At 43.7% G+C, this 14,559-nt stretch overlaps 1 long non-coding RNA gene across 2 annotated transcripts in view; it reads left to right on the forward strand.

The window, feature by feature from the left end:
* Positions 1 to 12,735: 12,735 nt before the first annotated feature.
* LOC309845371 overlaps positions 12,736 to 14,559 on the forward strand; it is a 195,141-nt gene continuing 193,317 nt past the window's right edge. For both annotated transcript variants that reach the window (XR_014301251.1, XR_014301252.1), the window contains exon 1: positions 12,736 to 13,013. This is a non-coding gene — a long non-coding RNA (uncharacterized lncRNA). The remainder of the gene's footprint in view (positions 13,014 to 14,559) is intronic.

Consider the following 14,559-nt stretch of genomic DNA (forward strand, 5'->3'; position numbering starts at 1 on the left):
GTGGGTGAGTTTTCTTTTTTTTAACTTTTTTTTTTTTTAAAGATTTTATTATCTATTTGACAGAGAGAGAGATCATAAGTAGGCAGAGAGGCAGACAGAGAGAGAGGGGGAAGCAGGCTCCCTGCTGAGCAGAGAGCCCGATGTGGGGCTGGATCCCACGACCTTGGGATCATGACCCAAGCTGAAGGAAGAGGCTTTAACCCACTGAGCCACCCAGGTGCTCCGTGGGTGAGTTTTCTAATTGAAATCACCATTTTCTGTCAATATAATAAAGTTCAGTATCTTTATTTTTTTTAATTTTTAAAAAAGGTTTTATTTATTTATTTGAGAGAGATAGAGATAGTGAGAGAGACCAGGAGTGGGGAGGGGCAGGGGGAGAAGCAGGCTCCCCCCTGAGCAGAGAGCTGGACGTGGGGCTCAATCCCAGGACCCCAAGATCATGACCTGAGCTGAAGGCAGACACTTAACCAAATTTGCCTCCCAAACCCCTCAGTTCAGTACCTTTAAGGGATAACTTTGATGATGATGGAGGTGGGGTGGAGGGGGAGTGGCCACAAAGTCTAACCTTTCTTATTTGCTTCAGCAGGTTTCTTATCTAAGTTTCTTGCTTCCTTTTTGATCTTCACTGTTGCATATCCAGGCAACACTGCTTCTTGCCTGTTTTTCTGATTCTTCCCCCTGACAGGGGTTCTTCAAGGCTGCCATTGCTGTCCTGTTCACTTTCAAGTCCCTTCTTAGTAACAGATTCGCTGAACTACCAAGTCCCTGACCACTGTTTAGTATTTGGGTAGTTAGTGTTAGACTTGCTGTTTCTGAGACTTTCTCTTATCTTCAGACCTGAGATTTTCTCCTGACGTTCCTTCCTGCCCCTAGATCTGTAGGTCAGCTCTGGCTTGGCTTGGTCCTAGTGAGTTCTGCTCGACTGAAGGACCAGTCCCTTACTTGAGCCACAGTGTCCTCATAGCACAGGGCAGGAGCAAAGAGGTTGACCCAAATTATTCAAGTGCATTTGAAGCTTCTACTTAGACAGGGTGTATATAACATGCGAGCATATTCACTGACAAAGGCAAGACACATGGCCAAGCCCCCCAATGAGGCCAGAAATCGATTGCCTTCCACATGGAAACACAGCAAAAGTGCGGAGTGGACTATACTCTTACGGGGAAGGGGAATGTTAAAATGCTCATGTGCATAGTAAATCCTTAAGTGGGAGATTTTAAAAAACAGATTTACCCGAATTAATTGACCACAGGGCCCTTTCCTTGAGGTACATCTCACATTCCCCAGAGAATACTTTGGGAAATTCTGCTCGGCTCCATCTTGAGATGTGTGAACTAACCTTCCAAAGACATTTCTTTGAAAGTCCGGGTAAGTGGAGGATATAGAGTTCTGAAACTCATGTTTCAATGAGTGAGAGCCAGACTTTAAAACCTTCCCATGTCATAAGTCCTGTACCCCCTTTTTTAGCTAATACTTCTTCAGCCCTGAAATCCTAAAAAAAGCAGATTTGGAAAATAATTAAGTTTTCATGCTTTCTTATCCTTGTGGATATCAGTGATCTTGTTAGGAACCATTTCCTCCCCCAACCATGTTTTTTTCTTCCCCTCAAATAATCCATTATTAAAGAACCATTTGTGCTTCTTCAGATAAGAAAACTAAGAGTCTCCCTGTCTGATTGTTTCAAGTCTCTTTCTGTATGAGTGGTATCTTTCTCCGATTCAACTCACTAACTAGCAGCCGTTAGCATGGTCTCCCATATACGAATAGTAAATTGCTTTGAGTGATGAAAAATTGCCGACTGAGCAGGTGATGTGCTCTTGGTGGGTGACGTATCTTCACTCTGTGGGCTTTGGTTCTATGGAAAGCAGAGACATAACATTTAAATCAGGAACACATATTCTGTTTTTGTAGCATAAGGTAAGTGTCTCATAGCCTTGGAGTGACGAGATACAGGTCATTGGGCTAAAAGAGGATGGGAACGAAGGTGTCCTCATTCACGTACCCAACCTGGTGTTTGCCTTGGGCAATTTACTGTCTTCTCACGTGCCACAGAAGAGACACTGCATGAGGCCTGAACAAAATTCTGCTAATGACGCTTGCAAAGATAAGAAAAGGGTTGTAGAAGGTGGAGATGGGCTGTACCATACTGCATCAGTGGTGTGCTTTCTTTTTACCTCCAGTATGTGTCTTCTAAGGTTTTTTACCCCCCAAGGTTTTCATTGTGGTAAAAATATGTAACATGAAATGTGTCATTTTGATAATTTTAAATGTAGAATTCAGAGCATTGAGTACATTCATAGTGTTGTGTAACCGTCCCCACACTTCACTTACGGAAATTTTTCATCATCCCAAACAAGTCTGCCCATTAAACAAATCTGTCTCCCCTCCCCACAGCCCCTGGCAACCTCTATTCTACCTTTTGTGTCAGTGAATTTGCCTATTCTAGGCCTGTCTTGGGAATGGAGCCCTACGCTATTTGTCCTATTGTATCTGTTTCTTTCAGTATAATGTCTTCCAGGTTCATCCATGTTGTCACATTCATTAGAATTCCCTTCATTTTTACATCCAAATAATATTCCTTTGTATGTATACACCATGTTTCGTTTATCCATCCATCCGTTGATAGACATTTGAATTGCCTGTCTTTTGGCTACTGGGAATAATGTTGCTATGCGCAGTAGTGTGCACGTGAAGCCTCTTCTGGAAGGTTCTGGTCCACCTCTACAGCCTTGAAGTCCCGACACTCAGTTGGGTGGAGGTATGGCGTCTAGCAAATAGAAAAGGGCAACTGGCACTTCTGCAAATGGTTAAAGTTCTGGCTTAAAGTTTTATAAGCTCAGCTCTCTTCTCTTTTTTTCCTCAGGGCAGACCTTTTCCTGGAATCGAGTTCAGCTCTTAGAACCTCTCCCTGGGTGGCTGATGGGTAAAGCAATAACGCTGACCGAGTCTTGCTCTTTTCCATATTAATGGGACCATTTGCTGTTGTGGGATTGAAAGTATTACAGTTGAGTGACAGTTGTTTAATATTCTAATTACATAAACTTTCTGTGTTACAGTTTTGCCATTTGACATATGAGATTTCATAATGTGATTGAGTTTGTATGTTGGAACTATGTTTATTAATGGGGACTGACATGGTTCTAGTAAGAATTTATGTTTAGCTGACTGAGTGAGTGATGTGGGAAATCCACAGTGATCGTCTGGGGGAGGCTGGAGTACAAACTGACCAGAGTCTTTTCTGTTTCAGTTTCACAAGAACATTTCTTGGAGACGAAGTTCACGTTTTCACTCATTTGGACACATTGAGAGATGATTGGATGTGAGATGAGGGAAGACTGGCTCAAAAAACGGGAATTTGCGGAGGTCTGAATTCAAAGGAGCTGCTCCGTAAAGAGATTGTCCAATGGGGGGAGGGCACAGAAACACACTTAGACCATCTGATTTTATTACCTTTTCTTTCAAAAGTCTTTTCTGGCTGCGGGTATAAATACATACTAGTTAGCAGAAGCTTTAGGCTTTTTCTTTGGAGAACAACTAAGTTCTACCCATTCCAGCCTAGATAACTGGGTTGGGAGCCATTTTTTCAGAGCGGCTGTGGCCTCAGAAGGTGGCAACATGATTTTTGCCTTTGCACTCAGCTCAGATCTGAATCAAACTGGGCCTCAGCCAGGAGGTTTCAACAATTTATAATTTAGTGAGGTTCGGCTCATCCTGGTCTCCAAAGGTAGTTTAAATTGCGTTTAAACAGATTTATGCAAAACTCCAGCACAATATTATAAGATCCAAATAAATCAGAAAACTATAGTCATTTTCATCTTCTAGGATATTACAATTTTAAACCGGCCAAGAGAGTTTATATGCTAGCAAGGTTAAAAATTATAAAGCAAACAGATTTCAATTTTTTAAAAAATTATTGTATATTTATTTTTTTAATTATGAAGGTAATAGAATTATCTTATAGAAAACATAGAAAAGACAAAAAATTTCTCCTAAGATAATACCTTTAAGCAGCCTCTAATGCATTTTGGTATAATTCTTTATAGTCTTTTCCCTCAGCATAACTATTTATCTTTTTTTCTTTACATATTGGTCATCATAATTTAAGGACAAATTTGTATCTTCTTCTTTTCATTTAATATTGCACAAAAACATTTCCCACGTTTCTATACTGTCTTCATAGCCATAATTTAAAATGACTTAATTGAGGGAAAACAAGTAACACAGAGCATTTATATCACTTCCAATTTTGTAGTAAACTAGACCATGGGCATTTGCAGAGTTATCATTCAAGATTTCAGCCATTTGCAAGCAATTCCAAAGGCCCAAGGCATGTAACAATTAGTAATTTTATCAAAGCGTTTGGGGGAATTTGAATCATAAGTTCAGAGTCCAGAAGCTAGCCAGTCAGTCTGTGAATTGATTGCCCAATATGAGGGTATTAATGTAGTTTTTCTATTTTCTGTTTGTCCCATATGTGTTTTATGGGAAATTATTATATTTGTTTTTGCTGCATAACAAACCACTGAGGAAAATGCTTAAAACAACAAACATTTTAATATTTAGCTCATGATGCTGAGGTTGGCTGAAAATGCTGGGAGAATTCTGGCCTGGGATGGCTGGCTGGAGCTGGGGGACCTAGGAGTCACTCAGTCGCTCACGTATCTGGAGTTGGCGGGGTGTTGGCCAGAGTGAGGGGCTTGGCCTTTTCAGCACATGATCTGTCTAGATTCAAATGCTGGTGGTCCCATGATTTTAAGCGCGGAAAGAGAAAGCAAAATCTATATGCAAGTACTTCTCAGTCATTTCTCAATGTGCTTGCGTCCTATTTGCTAATAATGTTCCATAGGAGAAAGCAAGCCGTATGGCCAATCCCAAATCAAAGTCCATTAATAGACTTTACCTTTGATGGACAGAGAAATAGTATCATATTGCAAAGAGGCAATGCATACTGGAATAGAAAAAAATATTGTTTGCAAGTGAACTACCACAATTTCATATCCAGTGTTTGATCACATTTGGGAATCTGCAAAAATCTGGCAGAAGTCCAAGGGCCACACCATTTGTGATTTATGGGGAGGAGGATCTTCTATTTTTGGGCAAGTATTGTAAATAATACTTTAATACTTCTCTTTGTATATATATTTTCTAAAACTCTTTTGAGTTATTTGGTTAGGACAGATTCCCAGAAGAGGAATTACTAGGTCAATGAGAATGAGTATTTTTATGTCACTTAATATTTATTTCAAGCTTGTTTTTCCAAAAGTTGTGTTGAATCATGCGCTGTCAGCAATGTATGTTTGATTATTCACAAGATTACCTGTTTTGCCACACTTCTGTTAGCACTGAATGTTATCATTAATAGATTTTGCTAGTTAAAAGCTAAAAAGTGGTTCCTAACTTCCACGGGTGTTTGTCTTCTAGGGTGGCCATACCAGATTGCCACACCGTGGCTGGCTTAAACAACAAAAATTTATGTCCTCACAGGTTAGGAGCGAGAAGTCCAAGATCAAGGTGTTGGCATGTTGGGTTTCTCTGAGGCCTCTTTCCTAGACTTGCAGACGCCCACCTTCTTGCTGTGTCCTCCAGTGACCTTTTCTCTGTCTGTGCACATTCCTGCTGGCTCTTCCTTTTCTTAGAAGGACATAAGTCATATTGGATGAGGGCCCCACTCTGAGGACTCACTTAACATTGATTACCTCTTTAAAGGCCCTATGTCCAAATGTAGTCACACTGGGGTTTGGAGCTTCCACATATGAATTCTGGGGGAATACAATTCAGTCCATGACAGGGTGAGTCTAGGTCTTGTGAGGCTTGAAGCTTATCTAATTTGGGGACCCTCTTTAAAAAGAATATAAAATCACAAATATAAAATTGTTAGGTGCTCTTCCTGGTCTTGGAAGGGCACTGAGGGTTAGGCCCAAGAGTGGCACAGTTAGCCCACCTCTGCTCACTGCTGTTTTGCACTTTAGTTAATAGTGGGCATAAAGGCTACTCATTTGTGTATCTGCCAGGTATACAGCTCAGGATATTGGTTTTGAATAAAAAGTGGCAGGAGAGGAGAGGTACCATTAAGTACCATTAATGGTAAATGTTACCATTTAGCCTGGAAGGTTCTCAGGTTTGAAGCTTTGGGTTTAAGCAGACATGGTAAGGTTTTTAGGAGAGACCTCAGTTGTTCTGGCTGAGCAGCAAGCCACTTATGTGGTGTGTTTGCCTTGGTGACAGTGAATGTGTCTTATTGCCTCCAGTATTTTACCTCGGCCATCTGAGCACACGGCTGGCCCATGATCAAGAGGGAACCAATCTTCATTCTTTAATTAGACATGGGGTTCAGAATCTGAGTTCCCTGGAGAGAGGGAACACGCAAACATAAGTTGACATTAAGATAGAAATGCTTTATGCTAGATTCTCTAGAAGTAAGTTCTCATTGGCGGAAGGGAGGTGGCACTTCTCCAAAAGAAGGTATTGAAAAATGGAGTTCGGGATGCCAATGAGAAGCTTCACTCTTAAAAATGTTGGATGTAACACTTTTACTGGTCCTAGAGGACATGATACTATCTACAGAAAACCCTGAAGACTCCAGAGAAAAAACTGCTAGAACTGATAAATAAATTCAGTAAAGTTGCAGGGTACAAAATTAACAGACACGAGTTGCGTTTCTACACACTAATAACGAAGTAGCAGAAGGAGAAATTGTCTAGGAATGTCTAGGAAAATGTCTAGGAATGAACTTAACCAGGGAGGTGAAAGATCTGCACTCTGAAAACTACAGAAAATATGTTGGATGGGCCAGTGTGGCTATGGAGGACACAGATGTTGTATCCTAGCACAGAGCTGTCCGCATGGAGAATCTGTTGTCTTAGGAATGTGCTTCTGCTACCATTCCTGCTTCCTTCCCTGTCAACTACAGGGGACTGAACACAATCAGGGACTTCTGGAAAGGGGCAGGGCTATGCTGTGACAGGCATCGCCTTAGACCAATGAGAGTGTAGAAACGGATCCTGGGGGGAACAATTACTCAAGCATGAGTCTTTAAGTAGAGGTTGTGGGGAGTTTGGAAAGTTGGTTTGGCAGTGGGCTGGGTGGAAAGCAGAAGTCACATGGGAGTGGAGGTAAAAAGAGAAATTAAGAAGAGAAACCCTCATGAAATGACACATTTAAAGATATTTTTAAAGATATTTTAACTACATATAGAAAAGGTAAGCCTAAATTCCTTTCCCTCTTGTTAAATAATACAGATAATTCATAGAGCTGTGGAGATCATTGTTCAAAATCACCATGAACCTTCTGGCTCCTGGAAGACAGCCAGTGAAATTCCCAGAGCTGAAAGGGGCCTGTCTTAACTACCAGCCTGAGTTACCACTGACACCCAGCAAAACATGTAGGAAAATATTAGCATTTCCTATTCAAACAAATAGGATATAGTCTGGGGACACAGGTTTATCTAATCTGCCTTTGAAAAGATAACATATAAGAAAGCACAGGGCTTAAACAGGAAAATCACTTTGCACAAAGTCACCAGTGATCCGAGGTGGGGTAGTCCTCTTTGCCTCCGAGAACAAGTAGAGCATTGTCTCATCCATGAAAAGAAAACACCCTCTGATTTTCTAATTTTGCTCCGAACCAAATTCTCAGTTAGCATCTAAGGATGTATTTTCTTTATCCTTCTCTTGCCTCCCTTCTTAATTTTCTTAACCTCCGATTTTTAATGGGGCTATCTAAGTGGATGTTGAAACAGGCTGAATGTTCAGAAAGAGTACATTTCCTATGTAAACAAACAGGGCCCAGCTTAGAGAGAAAGGAAAGCAGTCTTGTCAACCCGAAAGGACCCAGCACATGGTAATTTTCGTAACTGAAGTATTCCAGGGATCGCAGAGTACAGGAACCATCCATAAAACGGGAACTGGACCACACAAAAACACACCCATGGCTCCAGGCGGGCACGTTTGAAAGTAAGCAGACCTTGAGGAGTAGGAAGCAGGGGGCTTGCATCAAATGATCTTTATAAATGCCCCTCTAAAATTAAAACCCTCTCTAAGCTTCTTCCAGGTAAAAATGTTGTTGTCTGGGGGGCTGGAGGCCATGAAACCCAAGCGCTGTGGAGAGGAAGACAAATAGACCGCTGAGGTTGGGGCTGGAGTGACGTGACCTTGAGATTTTTGTTTCCTTTCTCAAGGTCTTTTGACATGCGTCATTGGATTACAGTTTCAAGTCTGGGATTCCGATAGAATTTGCCTCCACTGAGAATTTACAATGCTTTAAGCACAGAACTAGATGGTTGTAGACAGTCTCTCGTTTGAGTTCTTCAAAGACAACACCTAATTATCCCCAGAGAAATCATGGCCAAAAAGACGGGATGGTGAGAGTTCCTAAATCTAGACATGATTTTCTTTGGAATATCTATGCTGCTGTCAAAGGTGATTTCTTGCCCACCTGCTGGGAAAATTTTTGACTCTCTGAATAATAAGTGTTATTGGAGCAATCATGATATTTTAAAAAGATTTTATTTATTTATTTGACGGAAAGAGAGATCACAAGTAGGCAGAGCAGCAGACAGAGAGAGAGGAGGAAGCAGGCTCCCTGCCGAGCAGAGAGCCCTTTGTGGGGCTCGATCCCAGGACCCTGAGATCATGACCTGAGCTAAAGGCAGAGGCTTAACCCACTGCACCCCCCATGTGCCCCTGGAGCAATCAGATAATTTTTTAAGACAGTAGGCAAGATGTTCGTGTTTTAAAATAGAGTCTATCTGTGATTCTCGTAGCTTCCATTCTAATTCCAGATGAAGTGCTGTGGGTGCCAACGTCCAGAAGAGCATTTTGTCACCTCTGAGGATTAGCAGAACATGGGGAGAAAAAGAGACCCTGTTATCTCTCCATAGCCGCGGCCATTTAACTTCCCAGAGATGGAAGTTAAAATTTCCTTTGGTGTAAGTGGTAGCTTTTGACTGGCTGTAAGGAGAGCCCGAGTTTGTTTAATTTGGAGTAAAGTTTTATGAGTTAATCTCCAGTGAGGGAAAGCAGCAGTAAACACAGAACATATTGGTCATTATTCCAAGTATTTCTACATTCTTTCTCATGCATGAAAGGAGAAAAAAATTTCAAAAAATGTGGAGGCACGGTGTTCAAACATGTGTGTGTATGTGTATGTGTGTGTGTGTGTGTGTGTGTGTAGGTGGTTGTGTGCGCGTGTACGCATAATTTTGTTTTGACCAAACCATCTGGTGTACAATATACTTCAGTAGTGTGAAGGCAAACATTTACCAGGAGATTCACATGGTTTCTGCTGTATATAAACATACTTGCCAAAGACTCTTACATTTCTAGAAAGTGGAGATAAACATAGATCTCTTTAGGCATATATTAACTCAGTTCAATCCTTTACAGACCAAACTGTGATTTATTTTGGTGGCCCTTATAAACTCAGGTGGGTTAAAATGCCAGAGAGACAAAAACAATCTGGAAATGATCACTGTCGTGTCTGAGGAAAACTACCATTCTCCTCAACTTTAGTAATAGAAGCGAAAAATTCAGGGCTATTGTGATATGACTGTGTGCTGAAAAGTGGATTAAATCTTGATTAAATTACAACATAAATAATATCTTAACTAAGAATGGTAAAAGTGAACTTGAAATGGTCTTAAAAACAAAGGAGGTAATTTGCCTGATTTATTAGGGGAGAGAAAAAGTAGCTTTGTGTGTGTTCTGTGGATTTCATGTTTAATGGGACAGACTTCTAGAGAAACTGCTGGGGTCTGGGGAAGCTAGACCAAGAGCTCCTAGCATGCAGGCTGGATTTTTAAGAGGCTAGAGGGAGGGAAAAAATCACCCTCCCATCACCCAAACAACCAGCCACCCAAACAAGCTAAGTGCCCAGGCCCTGGGAACATGGCCACTGTTTCCAAAGGGGGTCCTGGGTATCAGAAGAGCACTAAACGAGGGAGTACTTAAACTTCAAAAGGAAAAAGGGGATTTATTAGGTGGTTGGAGGGGAATGTTCCCGTAACTGGGGCCCCTGCTGCTCTCATTCTCAGGCTGGCGGGTTGTTGAAACCCTCCTGTCAGATACAGATACGGCTTTGGCTCTTGGGAGTTAGAGGCAGCTTGAACATTTTGCACTTCCGTTTCTCTGAAAGTCCAGGATGTAAGGTGCTTCCTTCGAAAGCCTCTCTGTCCTTCACCAAGAATAGGCCACATTCAACTTCACTATGGGGTGGTGGTGGGGGTTGGTGGGTGCTGGAAGACATGCTTCTGGCTGGTCATGTGTCCGTAGGCAAGGGTGTCCCCTCTGGGGCCCTGTTTACTCATGTGAAATGGGGGAGTTGTTCCTTAAGGAACTTTCCAGCTCTAAAATCCTGTGATTCTCAGTGGGCCAAGAAAATCCAGCTTCTGAGCAAACAAAGCTCAGAGTGGTAGAGTGGAGTTGTTTGTCAAAGGTCCCACAGCAACTGATAGTCAGGTCAAAGAAGAACTTGAGACCATATCTCTCTTCTGACAACTAGACTCTGACATCCAATAAGGCTGAGGGCTTTGGGAGGGTGATGACCATGCCTATATTGTTCACGATTGTATATCCCATATTCCTGGCCACAGCCAGCACTCAAGAGACATTTAGTGACTCAGTAAATGAAAGGATGAATAGAAAGCAGGGACTTCCTAGGAGCAACCTGGTTTTGAGGCTAGGACTTGCTCAGTTCTGAGGTGTGGAACCCCATGTGATCAGCGAGCCTGAATTTCATATAGAGGAGGGCAACCTCCCTGGCATGCTGGGAGAGAGACGGACAGAGAGGCTGTGTGGGAGACTAAAACATTGCTGTCATTAATTCTGACGGCAAAATCTGGCTTGTTGTTTCACAGACGCATATGTCAAGTGTCACACTTCTGGAGGCAATGCAAGGAATGTCGGATGAAAGCTCTGAATCTGGATATGGGTGGGTCAAGAGGCAAACCTTGAACTGTCGAGGGTTGTGCAACACAATCGCTGTGATCAGAAGTGTGGAGCAAGTAGGTTACCTGAGGAGTCTCCATAAAACATGTCACAAGTCTTTGAAATAGCACATTGTGACCCCATGCATACTCACCCAGTGAAGATTACAGATTTACGAGATGAAACTTTGCTTTTACTCTGTGCTTGTAACCTGATATTTTAGGATAATTCCATTGTCTGTATTTTGTTGTTTAAAAATGTGTAATGGAATGCACTAAAAGTTGATTTCATGTACTAATCCATAATCTTCAAACAATAAGGGATATATGATTGACATGGGACAGTTTGGGGCACGTGTGCATTAGGTATTGCCTTTGTTTCATTTTGATTTTAAAAAAATAAAAGTTTTACTGAGATACAGTTTGTGTGCCAAACAATTCACCCATTTAAAGTATGCAATTCCATGCTTTTTAGCATATTCCCAGAGAAGTGCAAACGACCCCCCGCGATTTTAGAATACTTTCATCCCCTCAAAAGGAAACCCCACATTCTTTAACTATCACTCCCCATCTCCCCATCTCCCCGGCTCCCTGGCCCCAGGCCACCACTTATCTACCTTCTGTCTCTCACAGATTTGCCTATTCTGGACATTTCCCATGAAAGGAGTCAGAGAAAATGTGGCCTTTAGCGATCAGCTTCTTTCTCCGAGCATCCATGTTCTCCAGGTCCATCCATGATGTCGCATGTGTCAGCATGTGTCAGCAGTCCGTTCCTTTTTATGGGTGAATAGTGTTCCGTTGGGTGGGGTCTACCACGTTTTGTGGATCCCTTCGTGGAAGCATTTTATCTTTATTTACAGAGGCTGCTGCCTGTTGCTGCTTATTGCTGCTTAACTCTTTGTGGAGTAACGAATGTTGAGGTTGGGCAGGACCGAGGGTGGAAGCTGGAACCCCCGCACCGTGAGAGTCTCGCGGTCCCACCGCCCCGCCTCCCTGGGTCCACCTGTCGCGAGACGCAGAGGGAGCGCGCGGGCAAGGACTGCTGGTGCTGCTGGAAATGGGGGGCACAGAGCCCGCGCTCCTCCCTTCGGGTGGCGGGGAGCCACGAGCCGAGCGAGGGCAGGAGCAGCGCACGTGTCAGGGCCCACGAAGAACGTTCTGGAATGTCCCTTCCATCCCTTCCGTCCTGCGAACGGCCCTCGGGGCGCGGAGCCGCTGGGCAGGAAGGAGACCTTGTCCGCCCGCAAGATTTCAGGTGAAACCCCTTCTGCAGAAGGAAGTTGATTTCAGGTGAAACCCCTTCTGCAGAAGGAAGTTGCTCCCAACCGAGTTTTATCACCTCTCCTTCTTTAAACCTGCCCTTTGAAGTTTCCTCAGGCTCTCCAGAATCACAAAGACTAACGACTCAGTCGCAAAGGAGCCTCTTCTCAGGTCAGTGTTCCTGGGTTTTTTTTTTTTTTTTTTTAAGATTTTATTTATTTATTTGACAGACAAAGATCACAAACAGGCAGAGAGTGAGAGAGAGAGAGAGAGAGAGAGAGAGGAGGAAGCAGGCAGAAAGCAGAAAGCCCAATGCAGGACTCGATCCCGGGACCCCAAGATCATGACCTGAGCTGAAGGCAGCAGCTTAACCCACTGAGCCACCCAGGTGCCCCAGTGTTCCTGTTTTTTAAAGCCTGTCCCTTCCCTGCTTGTAAATGAAAACTCTAGAGGATACGTGTGCAGATCCCGCAGGTGGAAGACAGGGGGCGCACTCTCGCCCCCAGGGACCGTCCAACCCTGAACAGAGGATTTGATTTCACGTTCACCGCCTTTTAAAGGCCGGCTTTGGCTCGACCGGATTTTTGGAATTTTCTGGGGGTACTGACGCCGGGCAGTTTTTCATTTTCTTGGCCTCGGCCGTGACATTCCATGCTGACATGGCTGCGTCTGCCTGCTCTGTGTCTGAAATGTTCCTGGCGTTTTCCGTGGGTGTCTGCTCACCCAGCGTTGCGCAGATGGCTTCAGAGAGGAGAAACCGGGCCCCAGAGCAGGGAGGGAGAGGAGGTGGCGCCCCTGGGAGGGAACCCGGGGCCTGCCCACGCAGCCGGCGGTAAGCGGAGCAGAGGGCCGGGCGGTGCTGTGCGGGGCCAGGTCGTGTCTCTCAGCCTCAACCTGAGGCGCCAGACGCTGGTTCCAGACAGGCCTTGCCCTGTCTGGAGGAGGAAGACCTGGGGGTGTGGGTGGGACTAGCTTTCTCAGGCAGTGAGCCCCGGGAATCGGCCACAGGGATGGTTCTCGAGAAGGTGCAAGCGAGGGATGCTTTTGGAATCGGGAGGATTTGTGTTTGGAAGGTGTTTACTGAATGCTCAAACCCAGAAGGTAGCCCCGTGGTCATTCAAGGTACATGGCAGGACACACTGGAGATTGTCTCTAACTTTATGGTTTCCTTTTTTCCCCCGGAGGTGGGAATCCCGTGATCAGATATGTAGGAATAATATGATTCAGGCTTTGAAAGAAAAAATAAAGCAAATACGGAATGTAGAGTGAGGTCCTCTCATTAACACAGAGGTCGGGAAAGAGTCTTTCAAGGAGGTGATGCTTAGCAGGGATCCGAATGGAACCAGAAATCGAGCTGGTGGATTTCTAAGGATTTATATTCCAGATCGAGGAGGTGGCTGGTGCAAATGTCCTGAGGAAGGTGCTTGCTTAGCATGCTAGAGGAGCAGCAGAAGGTAAAGTGCAGCTGGCACCAGGCAAAGAGCAATGGGGGTGGAGTTGCAGGGACCCCATTATATAGGGCCTTGCAGAAGTATGAGGCCTGATGTGAGTCTGGTTCATGCCTCAGTTTCCTTATTTCAAGTTGCTTGAGATGACAGGATGTAAAGCGAAATGTCTGGATGTAGGAGGCACTTAGGAAAGTCCAGTTATCATTCTTGTTTCCTAGGAGATGGCAACAGGAACATTTGTGATGCCTACAACCTCGCCTGACTTGTCCAGTTCACCAGATTATCACCCTTTCATTTTGCCTTGGGTTGGGTATTTAAAAAGTCTAGTTTATCTCTACTTTTAACTCTCCCTAGACCCCCTGGGTGTTGACTTTGATTATTGTGGAGAAAGGAAATGGAAGACCTATGCCGTGGGAATGCTTTCCTTGACTAGCCAGCATTTCTAGTTGGTCAATATATTTCATGCCCATAGGAGGTAGAAATGTATGGTGCTTCTTGAAGCCAGAGAAGTGGCCTAGGTGCTGGCGATCTCTTGAGCTCTCTCCTGTGATTCTAAGATAGAATTCTGAATTTTCACTTTATGCTTCAGCACCTGTTTAGTTGGTTGGTTTTTCTCTGACAATACAAGACAAAGCTCTTCAGAGACCAACTGATAATATAAGTGGAGTGCCATAGGACCCAGTAATGTAGCTAGGAAGACAGTGAGAATGTTGGACCATCAATTATGATGGAATAACGTATTTATTTTGTCAAAGGTCTGGAATCATCCTGTTGCACTGAACCCCGTGTGTAATCTACAGAATCCATAACCCCCAGACCCTCCCAGAGGCTTTCTGCCAGCTTCCAAAGGAGTAACTTTTAGGTCAATGGTTTCCAATTGGGTGGGAAGGGTAGTGTCAAAAATTCCAGAAATAATAAAAATTAAAACCA

The sequence above is a fragment of the Mustela nivalis genome, assembly GCF_964662115.1.
Source record: "Mustela nivalis genome assembly, chromosome: 12".
Taxonomy (NCBI): Eukaryota; Metazoa; Chordata; class Mammalia; order Carnivora; family Mustelidae; genus Mustela; species Mustela nivalis.